An 11,321-nucleotide genomic window follows, 5' to 3' on the forward strand; every position below is an offset into this window, starting at 1 on the left:
CTTATTGGTGTACACAGGTCTGTGAGCCGCCTATTAATGGCCCTTGTGGTGAATGATGCCCAGTTCCACGTCGGATAATAACGATGATGATGATGATCCGGGGGCTCTGAATGCCTCTCTGACGATTGCTCAGGCCTCAAATACTGTCGTCTCTTTAGGTCGGTCGCTTTCTTCTTGATGCCGTGTTCGGCCATTGTTCCCCCATTCCTTCCAACATGGTGTAATAGTGGCATCGCTCCTGTTCAAATATCGAGCGATTCGCCGGTTACTTCAACTGGCTTCATTGACGTCCTCTGTCAAATGCTGATATTCGCATATATTGTTGACGCACCTGTCTGCAGGACCTAATTACGTTTAACTTGAGTACATGGAATGAAATTCGTAAAGACTTCATTCCATGGTATCGACATTTCCCCTCTTTACTATGCTTGCCAGCTGCGCGTTGAAATTGCGCTGCAGTGTCATACATTCATCCATCGGCTGCCAAAGTTTTCAGTTTTGCAATTTCCGTCGATATGTCTTACAAGGGGAGGCCGCCAATTGTGAAATTCAGATTCGATTCATACTGTGCATAATAAAAGCTCATGGCCAGAGGTGTAATGTGGCAAAGCACCAAGATGCACTTCTCAGCCGTTGTTGAGAAAATCGACAGTTAAAAGAAACCGTTGCGGTGAAATACTCTCTACGATTAATAGTTTGCTACAGCGTCGTGGCGCAGCGGTAAGCGCTTGGGTTCGTAATCCGAAGGTCGCCGGATCGAATCTCTCGCCATGCAACTTTTTTTTTGTAATTCAAATGTATATACACTCTATAAATCCAATCCATCGTCCACCACCAATTGTCTTCTCCGATTTTTGCCGATATGATACGATACGCGTGGTATGTATCAAACGATAGAACAATTTTTCAGAATGTCAATCAGGTGTGTTTCCCAACAGATAGTTTAAAAAACAATTGTTCTTGTAAAAACGCATCGTTTATCAGATGTGCTCGATGTCGTGCTGTTTTCTGCTTTCCATGTTTCTATGGTAACTATCACTCTGGTTCGTGCGATACTCCAGCTACTTCTGGTCACTAATTGTTAATTATGTGCGAGTGTATACCGAACTTTTCAATAAATTGTATCCACTTGAATACTGTGGTGTCACCGCCAGACACCACACTTGCTAGGTGGTAGCTTAAATCGGCCGCGGTCCATTTAGTACATGTCGGACCCGCGTGTCGCCACTGTGTGATCGCAGACCTAGCGCCACCACAAGGCAGGTCTCGAGAGACGATATAGCACTCGCCCCAGTTGTACAAGGAGATTGCTAGCGACCATACGGACGGAGCCTTCCTCTCATTTGCCGAGAGCAAGTTAGAATAGCCTTCTGCTAAGTCCATGGCTACGACCTAACAAGGCGCCATTAGCCTTACCTACTTTGAGAGTTATAGTATAAATGTCTCAAGAAGAATGCTGTAGTCATCAAATAATAAAGTTAAGTATAAAGCAGCTACGTACTTTTCTTGCTACCATTCAATAGTTATCCTGTTCCAGAATTGACGCCCGTCGGCGTGAGTGTGTACGCGTGCCTTTCTATCGGCTACCCGTCACTGTGGACTGGCTACCTTGTCAGTCCACTTCAAATACTATTTGTGATATTGTGTTTTATTTCAAGTTTTATTTTTCCACGACAAACGACTTTCAACAACTTATTATGTGCATAATTGTTGCAACTGATTGTCGTGTGTGTGTGTGTGTATATACATTTGAATTACAAAAAAACAAATAATAAAAATAAGTTGCATGGCGCGAGATTAGATCCGGCGACCTTCGGAATACGAACTCGAGCGCTTACCGCTGCGCCACGACGCTGTAGAAAACTATTAATCGTAGAGAGTATTTCACCGCAACTGTTTCTTTTAACTGTCGATTTTCTCGACAACGGCTGAGAAGTGCATCTTGGTGCTTTGCCACATTACACCTCTGGCCATGAGCTTTTATTATGCGCAGTTTGAATCGAATCTGAATTTCACAATTGGCGGACTCCCCTTGTTAGAGTGTATTTACAGGAAGAAGTGTTCATCAACCTTTGAATGCATTGAATCTCATGGTGCAGAAAAATGTGTCCTAGTTGCATTGGAAGGTTGCTTTTTTCCCTCATAGTACGAAATCTTATGCTGAATAAACAACGTTCCGCGTTTTTTAATCGCTATAACGAATGCACAGAGTTAAATGTAGGTCAACAGTTGCATTTATACATTGAACAACCTCTTTTTACAGTAACATCTGTCGCAGTTGATTTACAATTCCTACATACTGCTAGACATGTACCACTCTCCATCGAAACTCTATTTTCGGCAAACACGTAGGTTTGTTCTGAAAATCTTGCGACCTTCGATTTCCGTATTTACTCAGTTCTCGGTATCGACCATTGTATGGACACTGCAGCTTTTTACGAGTGTCTGCTGAAAAGTAATTCCTCCACTTTTTTTGATGTGGAAACTCTTCATTTTTAAATAAATCAAATGTTATCAACATCCTACATCTTTATTCTTCATGTCTACATATTTTCAGCCCTCTGCTGGTAGAGGGTTCCGAATTGTAGCATGTGTCGTGGTAGTGTGTAACGTAATGATGTCAGTGCATGAGAAACAGCGTGTTTTAATCGAGTTTCGATTTCTAAGAGTTCGTCCACACATGGAGGGCCCTCTCGTTAAGCGTGACAATACCAGACCACATACCAGTGCTGACACATCTGCGACAATACGACGCCTTCGGCTTATTGCCACCGACCATCCTCCATACAGTTCCGACTTGACCTTATCTGAGTTTCGTCTGTTTCCAGAACTAAAAGAACACCTTCGAGGACTTCACTTTGATACTGGTGAAGATATACAAGCAGATGTGGGGTTGTGGACACGTCAACAAATTCAAACATTCTACAGTGATGGTATCAACAAATGGGTCTCTCGTTGGGAGAAATGTGCTAGTCCCCAGGGTGACTATGTTGAGAAATAAATATGTAGACATGAAGAATAACGATTTGAAATGTTAATAAAGTGTGTCTTATTTAAGGTGCCTTAAGAGTTTTCACATAAAAATTCGGAAGCATTACTTTTCAGAAAAACTTCATAATACTGTTTCAATCTCTGGTCCTTCGCTGATCTTCTGATTTTGATATTATCATCTATATGTAAGATTTGATACGATCTGAAACAGGTATTTTGGAGCTCTCTACAGTAACTTTTATCCTCACTGGACGTATTTTCTTTGAGGGCGTGGTAGAAAGTAATGCCTCTGAATTTTTTATGTGACAATTCTTAAACTTTTTAAAACAAAACAAACATTATTAACATTCTGCATCTTTAGTCTTCATCTCTGCATATTTATTTGTCAACATAGTCACCCAGGCGACGAACGCCCATGTCTCCCAACGAGAGACCAGTTTGTTGATACCGTCACTGTGCAGTGTTTGACTTTGTTGACGGAGTCAGAACCTCACGGCTGCTTGCACCGCTGCATCACTGTCAAAGTGAAGTTCTCGTAGGCATTCTTTAAGTCTAGGAAACAGTTGAAAATCGGATGATGCCAAGTCGGGACTGAAAGGAGGATGATCGATGATAGAGAACCGAAGGCGTCGGATTGTAGCAAACGTCGCAGCACTCGTATGTGGTGGCATTATCATACTGAAGGAGAGCGTGCTCCATGTGTGGATGAACTCTTCGAATTCGAAACTCGATTCACCATGCTGTTTCTCACGCTCCGACATAGTTGCGTTACACAGCACCATGTTACACGCTACAATTCGGAGCGCTCGAGCGACCGAGGCTCCAAATGTGTAGGCGTGTCGAATAAAGATGTAAAATAACGCTATTTTATTTAAAAATCTTTAAGAGCTTACACATAACAAATTCGGGGTATTACTATTCAGCATGCCCTCATATTAATAATGTATTTAAAAAGTAATAGAAAACATACGAGTGTTGGAACTTCAATAGTGGCAACTATTTATTTACAGCTCGTACAAAATAGATATGAGCTTCAAAGTTTTATTGACCTTCAAAGTAGTCACCAGCATTGTGTATAACCCGTTGCCAGCGAAGTGGAAGTCGTAGGATACTCTTAGCGATGCCAGTTGTGTTGACAGTTCGAGCGGCGCGGTCTATTGCCCGACGAATTTGTAGCAGTTCTGAAGCGAATACCGTGAAGTGTTTCCTTCAGTTTAGAAATCGAATTGAACTCACTAGGGCTTAAGTCAGAAGAGTGCAGTAGGCGGTATAGGATTTAGCAGCCCCATCAGTGAAACAAACCAGTAACAGCTTGCACTGTACGTGCTTGAGCATTTTCCTGCAAAATGATGGTCAGGTCCTGCAGAAAGTGTCATCACTTCTGTCTCTATGCTGTTTATTTTTGGAACACAACCTACGACCAGCTTAGAGACAGAAGTGATGACACTTCCTGCAGGACCTGACCATTTATTTATTTATTTAGCGTATGGCAAGTACAAATCACGTTAATAAAGAAATAAGCTGCTACAATAACTTTATAACTTTGGCACTAAAAACAAGACAAATAGAATTAAATACAGTTATGTCATGAACAACATATATATAATTACAAATTAACATTTAGGTTTTTAATACACTCCTGGAAATGGAAAAAAGAACACATTGACACCGGTGTGTCAGACCCACCATACTTGCTCCGGACACTGCGAGAGGGCTGTACAAGCAATGATCACACGCACGGCACAGCGGACACACCAGGAACCGCGGTGTTGGCCGTCGAATGGCGCTAGCTGCGCAGCATTTGTGCACCGCCGCCGTCAGTGTCAGCCAGTTTGCCGTGGCATACGGAGCTCCATCGCAGTCTTCAACACTGGTAGCATGCCGCGACAGCGTGGACGTGAACCGTATATGCAGTTGACGGACTTTGAGCGAGGGCCTATAGTGGGCATGCGGGAGGCCGGGTGGACGTACCGCCGAATTGCTCAACACGTGGGGCGTGAGGTCTCCACAGTACATCGATGTTGTCGCCAGTGGTCGGCGGAAGGTGCACGTGCCCGTCGACCTGGGACCGGACCGCAGCGACGCACGGATGCACGCCAAGACCGTAGGATCCTACGCAGTGCCGTAGGGGACCGCATCGCCACTTCCCAGCAAATTAGGGACACTGTTGCTCCTGGGGTATCGGCGAGGACCATTCGCAACCGTCTCCATGAAGCTGGGCTACGGTCCCGAACACCGTTAGGCCGTCTTCCGCTCACGCCCCAACATCGTGCAGCCCGCCTCCAGTGGTGTCGCGACAGGCGTGAATGGAGGACGAATGGAGACGTGTCGTCTTCAGCGATGAGAGTCGCTTCTGCCTTGGTGCCAATGATGGTCGTATGCGTGTTTGGCGCCGTGCAGGTGAGCGCCACAATCAGGACTGCATACCATTCCTAGACCGGCAAGGGAACTTGCTGTTCCAACAGGACAATGCACGTCCGCATGTATCCCGTGCCACCCAACGTGCTCTAGAAGGTGTAAGTCAACTACCCTGGCCAGCAAGATCTCCGGATCTGTCCCCCATTGAGCATGTTTGGGACTGGATGAAGCGTCGTCTCACGCGGTCTGCACGTCCAGCACGAACGCTGGTCCAACTGAGGCGCCAGGTGGAAATGGCATGGCAAACCGTTCCACAGGACTACATCCAGCATCTCTATGATCGTCTCCATGGGAGAATAGCAGCCTGCATTGATGCGAAAGGTGGATATACACTGTACTAGTGCCGACATTGTGCATGCTCTGTTGCCTGTGTCTATGTGCCTGTGGTTCTGTCAGTGTGATCATGTGATGTATCTGACCCCAGGAATGTGTCAATAAAGTTTCCCCTTCCTGGGGCAATGAATTCACGGTGTTCTTATTTCAATTTCCAGGAGTGTATATTGAGCTGCACTTCGAGTCGCATCCAGGAAGTCCGTTGTTTGACCTGAGTAGGCTCTCAGAGGGCACTCTGTGCCGGATCGTCTGCTTCTTAGCGCCGCAGTCGCACTTTGGGATGGTGCTCTTCCCCATTTGTGTAGAGAGTCCGCACATCGACCGTGGCCGGTCCTGATCCTGTTGAGGATGGACCAGGTTTTACGTGGTAAGCCAAAGCCTGGAGGTCTGTTCGACGGTTTCAGTAAGGTGCTGATTCTTCTCATTCCACTTTCCAGCGTTCTTCAAGACAGAAACCATTTTCCTCCAGATCTTTGGCCCTTATAAGAGGTGGGTGTCTGGAGCGCAATCTATCTCTGTCAATGCCATTGCTCAAAGTGTGAATCGGAAGTTGAGGGTTGCCTTGTATTTTTTTAAATTCTCTGAGAAGCGCATGTTCTCTTCGTAAGTGAGGTTGCGGTATGTGGCTCAGTACAGGTAGCCAGTGAATGGGGGTTGATTTTATTGTACCTGAAATAATCCTCATAGTTTGGTTCAGTACTGTGTCCACCATCTTGGTGTGAGTGCTCTTTAGCCAAACAGGGGAACAGTACTCTGCCGCAGAGTAGACAAGTCCCAAAGCAGAGCATCGCAAGGTAGTGGCGGAGGAGCCCCAGCTGGTATCACATAGTTTCTGAATGATATTGTTCCTAGTACGGATTTTTGCAGCAGTGTTGATGAGGTGTTGTTTGTAGCTCAGGGTTCTATCTAATGTCACTCCCAGGTATTTTGGATTTTTATTATAAAGCAGAATATCGTTATCAAAATATATCTTAAGGCGTCTGTTAGCCAATTTATTATTCAGGTGGAAACACATAGCCTCAGTTTTAGTTGGACCAGGTTGTAGTCTCCATTCACGAAAGTACGTTCCCAGCGAGGAGAAGTCGCTTGTCAGGACAGTCTCAGTATGCTCCATATCTCGATGTTGTGTAGCTATGGCCCAGTCATCTGCATATCCAAACTTTTCAGAGTTAGTATAAGGCATATCGGGTATATACATGCTCAAAAGTAGCGGTGCCAGGACTGATCCTTGGGGCAAGCCATTGTTGAGCTTCATTGTTTTGCTCCTATAATTTCCAAGTATCGCCTGGAATGGTCTGTTGCAGAGCATCTCGTTGGTAAGGTTAGCCATTTTCAAACATGGCACGATGCGGAGTAGTTTGTAAATCAGGTCTTGCCTCCATACAGTATCAAAAGCCGCTGTCAGGTCTATAAATACCACGAATGTTTTTTCTTGTCTTTGGAAGCCTGCCTCGATGTAGGAAGTTAGTGAGAGGACTTGATCTGTGCAGCTCCTGTTTGGCCGGAAGCCTGCTTGTTCCACAGGGATACACTTTAGGATATCTGGACTTATTCTGTTACATATAAGTCTCTCCAGTAGTTTGTAGATCATGCTAAGAAGGGCAATTGGGCGGTAGCTGTTTGGTTGGTCATTCGGTTTACCTGGTTTCAGTATTACTATGATTTTTGCTTTCTTAAGGGTATTTGGTATTCTTCCAGTTTCCATCATGCTGGAGAAGAACTGTGCAAGCCATAATTTTGCAAATTTACCGCAGTGAATCAGAAACTCTGGATGAATTCCATCAAAACCTGGGGCTTTCCGTGGCTTGATGTCTCTCAGAGCCAGTGTTATCTCTTCGATTGAGAAGGGCTGCGAGTGTAGTGAATTGTTTCCTACTAAAGATTTCAACTTTTTAAGTTCCTTTTTAACTTTTATGGCATGCGCTCGATCCCCTGGAGCTCTAGAGGTTTTACTGATGTGCGCCGCTACTGTGTTTGGAGAAATAGAGCTGGTTGGTCGTTGGTTCCTGCTACTGCCACCAAGCTTCCGAAATAGCGACCACGCCTTTCTACTTGATTTTGTGAAGTCAATTTCCTCAACAGTCTCTATCCATTTATTGCACCTGGCAGCGTCCAGACTGTGCAATAAGTCATCTGCAATCTCCCTATCCCCATGCTCTAAGAACTGTTTATAGAGGCGCTCACTCTCTTCGTTCCACCCCGGCGCGTATTCTTTTCTAAATCCCCGGGGAATGCTGTTCTTAGCTGAGCTGATGACTGCACCCACAAATCTTTTGTAATTTTTATAAGTTGGAGGTATCCATCCAAGGCGTTTATCAAGTTTTTCTGAGAAAGTAGCCCAGTCCGCTTTCCCAAAGCTCCATCTGGGCCGCGGATACCATCATTTTGCAGGACAACGCTCAAGCTCGTACAGTGCAAGCTGTTATGATTTGTTTGACTGATGGGGCTGCTATGCGCTATACCACCTACTGCACTCCGCCGGCCGATGTGGCCGAGCGGTTCTAGCCGCTACAGTCTGGAAACAACCATTTGAACCTACTGCACTCCCATGACTTAAGCCCTCGTAAGTCAACTCGATTTCTAAACTGAAGGAAACACTTCACGGTATTCGCTTCAGAACTGCTACAAATTCGTCGGGCAATAGACCGCGCCGCTCGAAGTGTCAACACAACTGGCACTGTTAAGAGTATCCTACGACTTCCACATCGCTGGCAACGGGTTATACACAATGCTGGTGACTACTCTGAAGGTCAGTAAAACTTTGAAACACGTATATATTTTGTACGAGCTGCAAATAAATAGTTGTCGCTATTAAAGTTCCAGCCGTCGTATAATACTGAAATCTTTTTCGTCAAGACAGATACTGCATCTAATACATGACTATAAATACGCCCAGAATCAAGTATAAAGTCAAAACAGAAGGTATTCAGCGCCTACAAATACTCTAAATGACAGCACTGACATATAATTTTTGACGCTTATGCAATAGATTATGAAAGATTGTTTGTAAACCACAGTTGCCGGATCAGTTCGTAAGTAGCCCGTTGATAAAAATGATGTTATTACTTTATTTGTTTTTCTAAGTGATATTAATTTGAGTATCTACATTACAGTCGATGTGAAGGATCCAGCGTGTACGATTCCCTGATTGTTCTTTGACACAACTTTTGGGAAATAAGTTGTGCTAGAGATCGCTGTCCCGTGGGTGAATAGATCATTGCAGGTAGTACACGAATTACAACGGGCCAAGTACGGGGAAATAAATAGGCAATACCCTTGTTTCAAAGTTCAGCGTTGTACTCACATCAAGTTATTCAGGGAAGCTACAGAAAAATTTAGAGAGGGCAGTCAGGTAGGCATTCTGTACGAGTATGAAAGCTTTCACGACCGGATGACATATCTTCTGGTAAACCTTCCGGGATGTAAGGTCGTGGTCCATGAAACTCTTCAGCTCCTAACGTTTCGTCCAGAGCTGCGCTGGACTTCTTCAGAGGGGTGTTTCTCCTCCGGTTCACCGGAGGAGAAACACCCCTCTGAAGATGTCCAGCGCAGCTCTGGACGAAACGTTAGGAGCTGAAGAGTTTCATGGACCACGACCTTACATCCCGGAAGGTTTACCAGAAGATATTCTGTACGAGGCCAGTCTTGATCACTGCTCTGCTTGGTTTTGTCTTTCAGAAATAATTGTGGGGCGAAGCGACGTTGGGATGACTTTAAACATCCGTTTCCTTCTACGTTTCTTCGTAACATTTTGGTAAACCGCTCGGGAATTCCCATACACAGTAAAATCACCAAACGGACGCTTCTCTTAGCGTGCCCCAGAGTTTTCCGTCTAATGCAATCTTCCAGGATCTCTTAATCTCGAAGCGCTTTCAGCTGCCGGAACGCGGAGCTCAATCAAACGCAGGTGTCCACTGGGCTAATGTGTTGCTGCATTCGGAAAACATAACCGTTCCGGTTCATATTAGCCTGGGAAATTGTTTCACGACTTAACGACTTACTAACGGATTTTCCCAGCAGGACACTCAGGGTCCATATGTTCCTCTAAAGCGTAGAAGATTTCCTTATAAGTATCTCAGTAATAGGTTCTTAATTTTTATAATTAATATTGTTGGAGGCCTGATGGAAACAACTGTGCTTTACAAGAGATTTTTAAATTAAGTTATAAACTGTTAAATCTGAACTACACTGTCACTTGATACATGTTATGTCAGAGATTTCTGCTATTATATTATTAATTTCGTAATTATTATCACGCGTTAGGGTTGTAATATTTGTTAGTGTATAACTCCCCATTCTTTAGAACTTTGTTTTTGTGTCTAGATTATATTTAATACTTTCCAATACAACGTGGTTATTTCTCCTTCATCTTCTGGATGTTCACTACATGTGCTCTCTACCAAAACTACGGTTCGGTAGTTTTTGTACACTACATAAATGATGTAGTGATTGTTAGGATTACCGTTAGTACTGGTACCATTGGTAGGGAAAGAAACATAAATGAGTGTGTAAGAGAGGAACTGGGAACTGACTATTTCTCTGTGTTTATTGTTTGTTTGTTCTCACATAACTAGAACCGCACATCATTCGGTGTTAGTTCATTGTGTATTTTACTTTCTTACAGAATACAAATTGCATTTTATAAGTAATAAGAATTAGGTGATCGCGTAATTTCTGTGCTGTTACGTAACCACAGCAATTACTTTTGATGCAAGTACAGTTTACATGCACAAACATAATGTATTTATATGCGTAATTATTGTTGTTATTTTGTAGTCAATAAAACGTTCATTATTATCAAAGAGTTTCCTGCTATTACTGAAAAATATGTAATTTGTTCATGAATAAGAGAAACATGTTTTATATAAGTTCGATGAAGTATTGAAACGATGTTCGATGTATTGTTGTTTTCCATTTTCTTACCTTTTTATTGAGGAAATTGCGTTTTCCAGCGCTATATATCTGTATTATTTCCTTTATTTTTACTACAACAACCCTCTGTTTCACGTTACAGATCAACAGTTTCAGAATAAAACATGAATTAAACATTCACGGTTGCAACTTTGCCATAAATACGGTTTCTTTTTAAGTAACAGACAGGAGCATGTATTCCCACTCTGTTTCCAGACGGTCACTGCTTCCGTTTTAGGCGGATCTGGAAAGAAATCGCTTATGTAAAGAAACAGATCGTTATGAAGTAACGCCTGACCGGTATGCAACACACCTAACGCACAAGTTGTAGGGGTACGGCCTGAACTGACCAAAGCTACTTGGAAATCTACTGCAGTCTATGATTCCTTGTGATAGTTTATGATAGCCTTCGGTATTTATATAACTCTAGTGAGAGTCCATCACTCCGATCCCAAATGGGTGTTATTTATCGACAAATATGCAGAAGGAATCAGTACCTCGCTTCAGCACTCTTGAAACTCTTCTGGTCATTCCAGCAATAAACCTCTCCTTGACGTATATTTTTCTTATAGCACCAGTGTTTCCCACTGGAGTTTTATGGGGATCTCTGTAGTGTATCAGACAAAATTTGTGAACGGACTGATGATTTCTTGGTAGGAAGGACGCAG

This window comes from Schistocerca serialis, chromosome 6, assembly GCF_023864345.2.
Source record: "Schistocerca serialis cubense isolate TAMUIC-IGC-003099 chromosome 6, iqSchSeri2.2, whole genome shotgun sequence".
In the NCBI taxonomy this organism is placed as follows: Eukaryota; Metazoa; Arthropoda; class Insecta; order Orthoptera; family Acrididae; genus Schistocerca; species Schistocerca serialis.